Below are 12,001 nucleotides of genomic sequence, written 5' to 3' on the forward strand. Positions count from 1 at the left end.
TTACATAAGCTGCAAGAGTCGATTTCTCTTACAGTTACATTAAACTGATCTTGTTTCAAGGTTCAGTGTGAGTACAGGAGAAGCGTATATACTACATGATGTATACATAGTCATATGACTATGGTAGGGATTTGATTATAAACCCCCGCAAGGGACAGTTAAGTGACAAGACTATATACTGTGTGCAATGCTGCTAGAGATGTTGGCACTATATAAATACTAAATAATAATAATATATGTTTTTTAACCTCCTGAGTGGTATGCCTGACACTGTGTTGGTCAAAAACAAACCCTGAAAGTGGTATGCACGACATTGTGTTGGGTTGCAGTTCAGAGCCTCACCGCTCCCCCATGTGTCCTCCTCTGCCCCCCCCCCATTTTTCCCCCACTTCCCCCTCCCCTTTGTCCTCCGCTCCCCCCCCCATTTGTCCTCCATGTCCTCCCCAGTGAGTCCTCTTCTGTCTTACTTTGTCTGTACTTTGAGGTGCGGCTCACCTATTCAACTGCCCCAGGGGCAATCATGGACGTCTCCTCTCCATCACTGCGCCTCTAGTGGCGGCTTCTGCTGATGACACGATCAGCAGAAGCCGGAACTAGGGGAGCCATGAAGGACGGGGGAGTGGAGGACAAAATGGGGTGGGGGGTGGAGGACAAATGAGGGGTAGCAGAATACAAACCAGGGCAGAGGAGGACACACAGGGGACAGAAAGCGGCACACTAGGGACAGAAGGGGACACACGGGGGATAGAATGGGTTAGGAAAACAAAATGGATCACTTTTTGCACACAAATCCCACAGAAACTGAACGCCTGGGGGGTTAATACTCTTGTGTGCAGTAAATTGTAAAATGGCAAGATCCACAGTTCACAATACAAAAAGCTGCATCAGATACCGACTGACAAATAAGGCAGCCCCACTATCTTATTCTTATAGGTTTTATAAATTAGCATAGCTATTTGTGCAGCATTTCTGCACTGTTATGAGGCAATTCAGCCTCAATGTTAAGTATATGAAAGTGGAAAAACGCGCTAAAAAGTGCTAGAACAGAGCAATTTTCCAAGCGTTTTTGTATTGTAACAAAAAATAAAAAATGCTACACCAAAATGCTCCAAAAATCGCTAGGCATGCTTAGAAAGTTGATAGACACATGCCTAGAATCACTCTGAAAAATCACTTCAAAAAGTGCAGAGCGTTCACGATTACGCTAGCAATTTTTGGTGTGCACTGGTCCTAAAGTATTCCTGTAGTGCACCTGTCTATGTGTAATGAGTTAACATTACAAACTGTACCTGGTCACGTCATCAGCTGTACAATAAATAGAGAAGACATTATAACATTAAACAATATTACGCAAGGGCATTGCATTATTAAACAATGGTATACAAAATAGTGATGTAACAATAAACAACGTTTGCAATTTGCAATGTGGGGATAAATATGGCAGTATAGAGTCACTGAGTCTATATGGTGGCAGAGAAGAGCCCATGGGGAGGAGGGGGCTGCCAAATAGGCTTAAAATGTAAGTGGAGGTTTAGAGGGACACATAAGGAGCGGTGTATTTCCAAAGGAGGGAATTAGAGCTATGATGATGGCGGGTAAGCAGTGGTGAAGTGTTGGAGGAGCAAAGGTTGGTGAATAACTCTGACTGAGATACTATCTACTAATTGGTTATAAGAAGTAAAAATCACAGCTGTCAATCACCATCACGTTGTCCACGGCTCACTGCGCAGGCGAAATAGTTCTGCACCTGCACAGTAAGCCATGGACAACATGGCGGTGATTGACAGCGGCGCAGTAAGGGTGACCTCGAGGTTGTCCTCTGCACTGTGCGGCGAGAGCGGGACAGCGGAGGGGAGCGGAGGTGACAGTGCATGTGTCATAGTCTAGGGACAATTTAGGGGAAAGCTAATTAACTGATCTGTATGTTTTTGGTATGGTATGTGGGAGGAAACCGGAGTGCCCAGAGGAAACCCACGCAGACACAGGGAGAACATACAAACTCCATGCAGGTGTTGACCTGGCTGGGATTCAAACCGGGGACCCATCGTTGCAAGGTGAAGGCGCTAACTATTAACCACTACACCACCGTGCTGCTATATATTGTAAATCATTTCAATCCCCATGCTGGAAGAACATCAGTAAATCAGACTGATTGTACCTAAGTAAATGAACATAGAAGAACTATTTTGATACCTTCTCTTATCATAAGCAAGATTATCTATTTGGAATAGTTGGAATTTCTTATCAGTGAGGGTCACACTGTAGTCACTTCCTGTCTGAGTCAGGACTGAGTCAGCCACTTACATACCTGATATTTAACTATTTCAGGCAGAGAAAGAAAAAAAAAGGAACACAGCATAGTTATTTGTTTGATAGGCACTGTACATACACATGTCTATCTCATCATGTCACATGTCACTTCGGGTATCCTTTAAAAGTCAGCACACACAGTGGTAGATCAACTCCGAAGTCCTGATTTAATATTTTTATGAAGTTGTTTTAGGGTTATATTAGGTGGTCAGATTGGAAAAAAAATCAAACAAAATAAAGATCCCCAGGTTATAAAGAAAAGCATTAAAATGTGAAAAAAAATGAAAGTAAAAATTGCTTTTCCTACTCCGGAGAGTGTTTGATTCATCACTTCAGCGGATTGTGAGTAGCAAACACAATATGATATATACACAGTGAATAAGTGTGGACACTTGGATTTCATAAGTGAAATAAATCTAAGCTGACAGGCAAGAGATTAGATTTGTCATAGGTTGTAATACCATTTAGCAGCGCAAAAAGGGAATTCTGCTGTTTACGAAGCTGTGCATAATTTATTTTGGGCATGGACTCCATGAGAATAACGAGAGCTTACCAAAACCAGCGGCTACACATGCACATTTGAGTGTATCCATTTCATTCTGAATTAGAATTCTCCACATTAAGGAAGTAGAAAGTTCAACTCTGCAGGCTTTTGAATTTATTGAATTTACCAACTAGCTTGACTTGAAAAAAAAAAACCGTACTGTAGCTCTTTTGAAATGCATGCTTGAATTTTGTTCTTCAAAATGTTCTCATTATTTTATTTTCAGTTATATAGTATTTTTTTATAACATTGCATCATTCTCTAATATTTGCAGTTTACGCACTACGCAGCATTCTAAATGATTTTACAGAGCAGACCAGTAAACTTTTGAATTGTCCTCTGGAAAGCAAAAAAAAAAATACAGTGACTGACAGCCTCAGAAGACAGAGCTCTATGCGACTTTGAAAGTCGTGGAGCTCAATGGCTCTTTTGCATAGATAACAACTGGAGTTTCTTCACTCTTCCCTTACTGGAAACAATATTAGACTTATGTCTCTGTAATGTTTTATTTCTTAGCTGTACTACACATACATTATTTCCGCATCAATGTCTCTTTAATGCTGTCAACTTTGGGGCACTGGGTTTTTGAGAGTTATTTTGTTGTTATTCTGTCTTTTACAGCTGCAATAAAACTACCATTACTTCACAAAGCAAACTAGGCAACTGCCTGTCTGCCAGCTTTCTTCTCTGACCACTCTCCCACTTCAGCATACCAAAAAGACAATAGACGAAAGTGAAGGCAATAATACCTTGCTTTAGGCCTCACGTAATCTCTGTCCATTCCTAAGTATTTTACATCCATGTTCAGAATGATAAGTCTCTGATATCTGTTCAGTGACAGATCAAGTGGAACTACTTTTCTGTTTCATCAAAGAAGTATGCCTGTTTATAGGGTACCTGGAGTAGTTGCAAGGGCTTGTTTTCTTGCTGGTTCCTTGCATCTTCATGTCTGACAATGCCCTCGGCCCCTGTTTTGCTACTCTTAGGTTACCCGGGTCTCTGCTGTGCCATGTTAAGCATGTTATGTTGCTGCTTGTCAACATCCAAACAGGAAAAAAGAGCCATCAGCTGCAATGGGGATGCCCAGTGGGCACCTGTTGCAGCTAAAGATGCACACCTCTCTACCTCCTGCTTCTGCACTCCTGTCTGTCCCATGCCAACAATGCATCCTTGCTCTGGAAGTAGTTCTTGGGTTGTGGACATCTTTCATGGAAATATGGCTAAAAACAAACAAAAAGAGCGCTCTGAAATTGGCAGAAAGTAGCAATCACACTGTCCTATCCAGGACAGGTCTCACCTGGATTGTAGTGGCTTTCGGTAAGGATCAGCCAAAATCAGCTTGTGTCCCTCTTAGAGGGCAGCTGGTGACCGGGCTCTCCAGTCAGCAGTGGGCAAGAGACCTCAGCAAAGAGTCCAGGATACAGGAAGGGAAGTGCGGTGTAGCAAGACGTGACCGTTGGTCTTCTTGGAGAGAATATACAGCAGAGGGAAAGGTTTCAGCCTGTCACAGTGCCACGGTGCACGGTGGCATAGTGGTTAGTGCTCTCGCCTTGCAACGCTGGGTCCCCGGTTCAAATCCCAGCCAGGTCAACATCTGCAAGGAGTTTGTATGTTCTTCCCCTGTCTGTCTGGGTTTCCCCCGGGCACTCTGGTTTCCTCCCACATCCCCAAAACACACAGAAAAGTTAATTAGCTTCCCCCCTAAATTGGCCCTAGACTACCATCCATATGCTACACGATACATACATAGACATAAGACTATAGCAGGTATTAGATTGTGAGCCCCTCTGATGGACAGTTAGTGACAAGACAATATATACTCTGTACAGTGCTGTGTAAGATGTTGGCGCTATATAAATACTAAATAATAATAATAATAGCGGATGGCAGCTGTAAGGAGGGCTGAGAAGTCCCATGGTTGCTAGGCAATGCTTACCATGACTAGTCACAGGACTACAGGGGAACAGAAAGTGATTAAAAGTCACTTTATTAGACTAATAGACAATGTGTTTCCCAGAAGAGACACCCACCCGTTTCTTCAGGTCAAGAGGTTCGTTTCTGCAGGTCAATTTAGGTTTTAACCAGCTGAGCGGTCTGGACGAGCTCAGCTCGTCCAACACCGCCAGCGGCTGCCGCTCAGGCCCTGCTGGGCCGATTTGAATGAAATAAAAAGCAGCACACGCAGCCGGCACTTTGCCAGCCGCGTGTGCTGCCTGATCGCCGCCGCTCTGCGGCGATTCGCCGCGAGCAGCGGCGAAAGAGGGTCCCCCCAGCCGCCTGAGCCCAGCGTAGCCGGAACAAAAAGTTCCGGCCAGCGCTAAGGGCTGGATCGGAGGCGGCTGACGTCAGGACGTCGGCTGACGTCGATGACGTCACTCCGCTCGTCGCTATGGCGACGATATAAGCAAAACAAGGAAGGCCGCTCATTGCGGCCTTCCTTGTTTATTCTGGGCGCCGGAGGCGATCGGAAGATCGCCTCCGGAGCGCCCTCTAGTGGGCTTTCATGCAGCCAACTTTCAGTTGGCTGCATGAAATAGTTTTTTTTTTATTTAAAAAAAACCCTCCCGCAGCCACCCTGGCGATTTAATCAGAACGCCAGGGTGGTTAACTTCCGCTTACAGCGACTTTAACTTTGGAAAACATGGTTTTTGAGTGTGCACACAACAGAAAGCTGACCACATTGCATTATTTTTCATCTCTATGGCTTCAGACAGGTTTTACTAAAAACAAAACGGAAAAGTGGACAAGCACCATCAGAAAATAATCTATATATATAATAGAGTAAGTGCCTCAACCTTCAAGCAAGAAGAAGAAGTAGTGCCCTGCCCCCAGGGCCGGTCCAAGCAAAAAGAAGGGGCTGGTCTAAGCAAGAAGAAGAAGTAGTGTCAAATCAAACCAAGGGCAAAGAGGGATAATGTGCATATTCAGTAGCAGTGCATTGTGAGTAAACACAAATGTTCACTTATAGCTGAATTATTGCAAATTTGCTTCTGTTTTAAGAAGGAAAATCACACCAAGCTTTGCTTTTTTTAGTAGGAGGGGTTTTTGGTCTCTTTTATCCTCCTATACATTCTTAGTAGTTTAGGTCACCCTGAGCTGCTTGGTTACTCTGTTGTACTGGTCCAAGCCCTATCTCATACAACCTTATCAATCCCTGCTATGTACTGATGAAGATCAAATGGCTGAAACAGACTATCACATGTGGGTTTGATATGACTGTGTAAAACGTAAAGCTATAGGCTTGCTTGACTTACCAAGGATGAAAAAGACTGATTTGCATATTTAGTAGTGGTGCAATGTGGGTAATCACAAATGTTCACTTATAGCTGAATTATTGCATAGTTACTTCTGTTTTAAAAGGCAAATTACACCAAGCTTAGATTTTTTTAGTAGGAGGTCTTTTTGGTTCCTTTTATCCCCCTATACATTCTGAGTGGTTTGGGTCACCCTGAGCTGCTTGGTTTCTCTGTTGTACTGGTCCAAGCCTTATCTCATACAGCCTAATCAATCCTTGCCATGTACAGATGAGGACCAAAAGTCTGAAACAGGCTGTCACATGTGGGTTTGATATGGCTGTGTAAAATTTAAAGCTATAGGCTTGCTATACACCAGTGGTTCTGGATGCTTGCTAGGCTTAGGGCCCGTTTCCACTATCGCGAATCCGCATGCGGGCAACGCATGCGGATCCGCACAGTCAGTAGATGGGACTGTTTCCACTTGTGCGTTTCCCCGCACGTTTTTCTGTGCAGAAAAAATCTGCAGGGTAGGGGCCTCAGAATTCGCCTGCGTGTGGAATGCAGGCGAATCGCACACAATGTATTTAATAGGGAAATCGCATGCGTTTTCCCCATGCGTTTTTTGCCGCGATTTCGCATGCGATTTCGCATAGGTACCCATGTTAATTCACACAGGCAGTGACATGGTTAAAATCGCATACAGCCTTACCTATGCGAAATCGCATGCGAAATCGCGGCAAAAAACGCATGCGGAATCGCACCCGCATGCGATTTGCCTGCGGTGATTCGCCGGCGATTTCGTAACGCTACAGTGGAAACGGGCCCTTACTAAGGGTGAAAAGGAATTATTTGCATATTTAGTAGCAGTGCATTGTGGGTAACCACAAATGTTCACTTATAGCTGAATTATTGCATATTTCCTTCTGTTTTAGGAAGGCAAATTACACCAAGCTTTGCTTTTTTTAGTAGGAGGTCTTTTTGGTACCTTTTATCCCCCTATACATTCCGAGTGGTTTGGGTCACCCTGAGCTGCTTGGTTAATCTGTTGTACTGGTCAAAGCCCTATCTCATACAGCCGTATCAATCCCTGCCATGTACTGATGAGGACCAAAAGTCTGAAACAGACTGTCTACATGTGGGTTTGATATGACTGTGTAAAATTTAAAGCTATATGCATGCTATACACCAGCGGCTCTGAATGCTTGCTTGGCTTATCAAGGAGGAAAAGGGGTAATTTGCATATTTAGTAGCTGTGCATTGTGGGTAACCGTAAATGTTCACTTATAGCTGAATTATTGCAGATGTCCTTCTGTTTTAAAAAGGCAAATTACACCAATACAGTGTGCGGCATTGCAGGAAGTGACAACAGTGGAACGCACGATGGAACACGGAAGAGGTGAGTCATCCCCGCCCGCTGCCTCTTACTAATAGTGGTGGCTGCTACTGTGCTTAAGCAGGAGGGGGAGTGCACATGGGGGACCCAGATGAGGGGGGTTCCTGCTGAGCTTAAGCTGGAGGTAGAGCACACATGGGGGACCCAGTTGAGGGGGGTCCAACCCCCCTCCCCACCGCTGTGCCCAATACCCCCTCCCTGCCCTCTACCCTCTTATGCGGCGTATATTACGCCGCGGGTCGGCTAGTATTAAATATCAGGTAATTATAATATAGCAATATAACAACCATTGTGTGCAGAAAGGCCGGCCATAGCTGCAGCAATATAGAGAAAAAAAAGAAAAAGAAGCTGGCCCTGCAAAAACCGCACCACAAGGAATTAGAGTACAAAAAATATATAGCCTTTATTCAAACCATACCAACAATAAAACCAGTTAAAAACAATCACACTGAATGGATAATGCCCTCAAACATTGCACTGTAAATGCTCAGTGGTGCAGTAGTAAATGCGTATTATAAATTGTTTATGATGTAATCATACCGCTGCAAGCCAGTAACAAAATAAAGGTGAAGGGGTGAATACAGGGAAGATCCGAGGATGGAAATTAACCAACCTGTGAAAGTGACGTGCACCGAGTAGGGAAAAATGATGTGAAATGGGTGCCAGTGTCCGAGATGCAACGGAATTCAGAGTGGTAGGGGCCAGATTGGGCCAAGTGAAAGAAATAAGATGCGAAGAATCAACCGTGAATGAAAGGCTTACCGGCAGGCATCTGTGCGGAGGGACTAGTGTGTGGAGGCCATTGCGATTCGCCGCTGCAAGCGGCTTCTTCCGGGCATGTAACCACCCGTTCTCCGAGTGGCTAAATAGTCACATAACGTGACGCAAGGGGGCGGCGGCAGGCAAGGCGGAGTCGGGGGTGATCAATCGTGCGTGGCCACGCATGGGGACTGGACTCCACGTACTGTATGACGTGGTCGGCCATCCCTGCCCCTGTATCCGCCCACCAGAGCCGCGGCCATCTTGATGAAGATCAAAAAATGGGCATTTAGAATTAAAATTGCATATAGTTTAGAAAAATAGTTGTAAGGGAATCATTAAATTAGCACAAAAGATGGCTGCCTGACAGGTGAGCCAAAAACAGGGGGCTCTGAGTACAAAAACATACAGAAATAAAAAATATATAAGAAAATATTATTATTAATAATAAAATACTGGCAAGCACAAATATACTGTATCACAATAAATAACACCACCTATATAAACAGCAGGAGTGCTGCTGACACCTGCTGGGCAGAACAGATACTGCAGATTCACTGTGCCAAATCCATATACATATGTACATGAGACAGTTGTACAAAACACAACCATATGTCCAGGACCCATAGAGAGCTACAGTCCATCACATGAATGCACAACTAAGTTCTGTTCCAGTTGTCAATCAATGGATCAGCAATCAGATGAAACGAATGAGGTAGATGATGGATCTTCAGATGGTGGCCAGAAGAGGTATTGAGTGAGCCAAGAGTTCATGTGACCCCAACCGTATCGTAAGAACAGGCAAAAGAAAGGGGGGAGAAAAAGATCATCAATCTAGAAATAAGAGATAAGACACAACTGTATTAAAAATCAGCATAGAAGATGTATCAGCACATAAGGGATATATCACATTTAAGTGACTCCATCTGAGAAATACAGGTACAGTACATGAGGCCTAATTATTGAGTGCACAAGCAATGCAGTGGTCAACTTACCAAGACCAACTGGAGACAGTGACAGATAAATACAATTCCGGTACGCACATGCAGCCGATAAACACGTACCCCCCACACAAAGGAGTGTGCACACAGATAGACAAACCACATGCTAAGGTGCAATAGGTTACTATAACTGATAAATGCCCAATGATCGAACTCACCAACGATCTAGAGGGATCAAATAACCGGGAAAACGTGCGTGTGCCCATATCAGTAAAGTGCCCATGCACAACATGTTAAAGGTGCAAAATAGAGTGTCATTGCACAACTAAACATAGAAAGGGCTGCACCCTACTCACAAAGGTGGAGCTCCACAGTGAAGGAGGTCACCTACTCACTGAGTGTCCCTCCCTAAGAAAGGGGGTACAGAAAAACACACTGCAAACACAGGGGGAGACGAGAGGTGTGCTCCAGAGAAAACCAATTAATGTAAAAAACCAAGGAATGAAAATTCCTCATTGAGACCTACCGGTGCTAAGGTGCCGAGGTCAAAGATCCTCCTGCCTCAAAAGAAGCTGAGTAACATCCCCGCCCCTAGAAGAGAGGTACACCTTAGATAAACCACATACCCTCCAACCTCGGGTGCTGCCACCATGGGCTTTGAGGGCATGTTCAGCCACCAGAGTCAATTGCTTACCATCAGCATGGTCGCGGTTGGCTAATCGTATGGTGGACATGTGTTTTTGGATACGACTCTTCAGCATGTTTTTGGTTTGTCCCACATATCGTTTGTTGCACGGGCACCACAATAAGTATATTACCCCCTCAGATTGGCAGTTGATATAATCCCTTAATTTGAATATTTTATTCGTTTTGTCACTCTGTACTTCTCTGGTGGGTATCATCATTTCACAGATGTTGCATCTTCCACAGGGGAAGCTGCCACACACAGCCGGCCTCCTCCTGTGTCGCCGCTGGAAGTGGCTCTGACAAAGACGGTCTTTAAGGTTAGTGGCCCTCTTTGTTGTGATTGATGGTCTCACTGGTAAATACCTATTTAGGATAGAGTCCGTTTGTAAAACAGGCCAATGCTTAGTAACTATGTCTCTCAGTGTATTCCAGCTGCTATTGTACGGTGTACAGAATCTTACCAGATCACTAGATTTCTTTCACGTGGAATACAGTAATCTCTCCCTGTTTGTCTTGGTTGCTCTTTGATATGCCTGTTCGACTACATGCCTGGGATAACCCCGGCTCCTGAACCTCTCCTTCAATAAAATGGATTGTGCCTGGAAGTCAGTCTCATTGGAACAATTCCTCCTCAGTCTTAAAAACTGTCCCACCGGAATGTTGCTTTTCAAACTTTTAGTGTGGAATGAATCGTAGTGTAGCAAGCTGTTGACCGCCGTTTCCTTCCGATAAAGTGTGGTCTCTATCTGTCCTGTACCTGAAAAAGAGAGATGGAGATCCAGGAAGTCCAAGGACTCAGGAGACATTTGCGAGGTAAGTACAATATTGAGATCATTTTCGCCCAGTGCCCGGATGAACTCAAGAGCTAGGGGCTCTGGTCCATCCCAGAGCAATAAGATATCATCAATGAAACGATACCAGCCCCATATGTGTGGGTGAAATTGTTCAAGACCCGGCCCCCAGACTACTTCTCGCTCCCACCAGCCCAAGAATAGATTAGCCACTGATGGGGCACATTTGGCTCCCATAGAGATGCCATGCACTTGTAGGTACAACCTACCATCAAAGGTGAAGAAATTGTGTTTTAACACATAGTCCAGGAGTGATAGCAAGAAGTCATTGAATTCAGATCTGGAAATCGTGGTTGAAGACAAAAAGTATCGTACTGCTTCCACCGCATAATGATGTCCTATATTGGTGTATAATGACTCAACGTCCAATGAAATCATGATTGTGCCTGTGGGAATATGAACATGATTTAATTTAGTAATCAAATCCAGAGAGTCCCTCACATAAGAGTCAAGTGAGCAAACATGTTCCTGCAAAAAGAAATCAATGAAAGAGCAGCTCTTCTCAATTAAACTCCCAATCCCCGAGACTATAGGTCTACCTGGTGGCTGATCCTTATTTTTGTGCACCTTGGGCAGCAAATAAAACGTCGGTGTTATTGGTTTGTTGACTGTTAAAAAAGCATGTTCCCTCTGTGAAATGACTCCAGCTGACTTCCCTTGATCAAGTAGGCGGTCTAATTTTGTTTTAAAGACCTCACTCGGGTTAGAGTGAAGGGTCCTGTAGTATCTGGAGACAGTTGCCCAATTGTCTTTTGGCCTCTTTGATGTAACTCTCTACCGGCCACAGGACCACGTTGCCTCCCTTGTCGGCCTCACGAATAACAAGATCCACCCGCTTTGATAGATTGGTAATGGCTAGCCGCTCATCCCTGGTCAGGTTATTCCCACAACCCCCAATGTCCCTAAGCTTTTCAATATCCTTGGAAACCAACTCAAAGAAGATTTTTATGGCTGGGTACATGGATAGATTGGGAAGAAAGGAGGATTGAGGTCTAAACTTACCCTTGCGGCGGTTTTCAGCTGGCTCAGATTCACTCCCATTTTCGTTTTCATCAAGCAATTCCATGAGATCTTGGAATACCTGTCTGTCAACAGCGTCTGGCAAATTGATCAAATCCCTCATCTGTGGCGTGGTGGAATCATTGTGTTACATCCTTTTCAATGTAAGTCTTCGGCAGAAAAGGTACAGGTCCTTGATGGTTTCAAAAATATCGATCTTTTTGGTGGATGAGAAAGTCAATCCCCTGGCCAAAACTGTTTGCTCAGAAGAAGAAAGTTCT

At 44.4% G+C, this 12,001-nt stretch overlaps 1 pseudogene; it reads right to left on the minus strand.

Moving 5' to 3' along the window:
• LOC137545262 (ubiquitin carboxyl-terminal hydrolase 16-like) overlaps window positions 1-11,787 on the minus strand; it is a 178,593-nt pseudogene extending 166,806 nt beyond the window's left edge.
• Between the last annotated feature and the right edge of the window lie 214 nt (window positions 11,788-12,001).

This window comes from Hyperolius riggenbachi, chromosome 2 (genome assembly GCF_040937935.1).
Source record: "Hyperolius riggenbachi isolate aHypRig1 chromosome 2, aHypRig1.pri, whole genome shotgun sequence".
Classification (NCBI taxonomy): Eukaryota; Metazoa; Chordata; class Amphibia; order Anura; family Hyperoliidae; genus Hyperolius; species Hyperolius riggenbachi.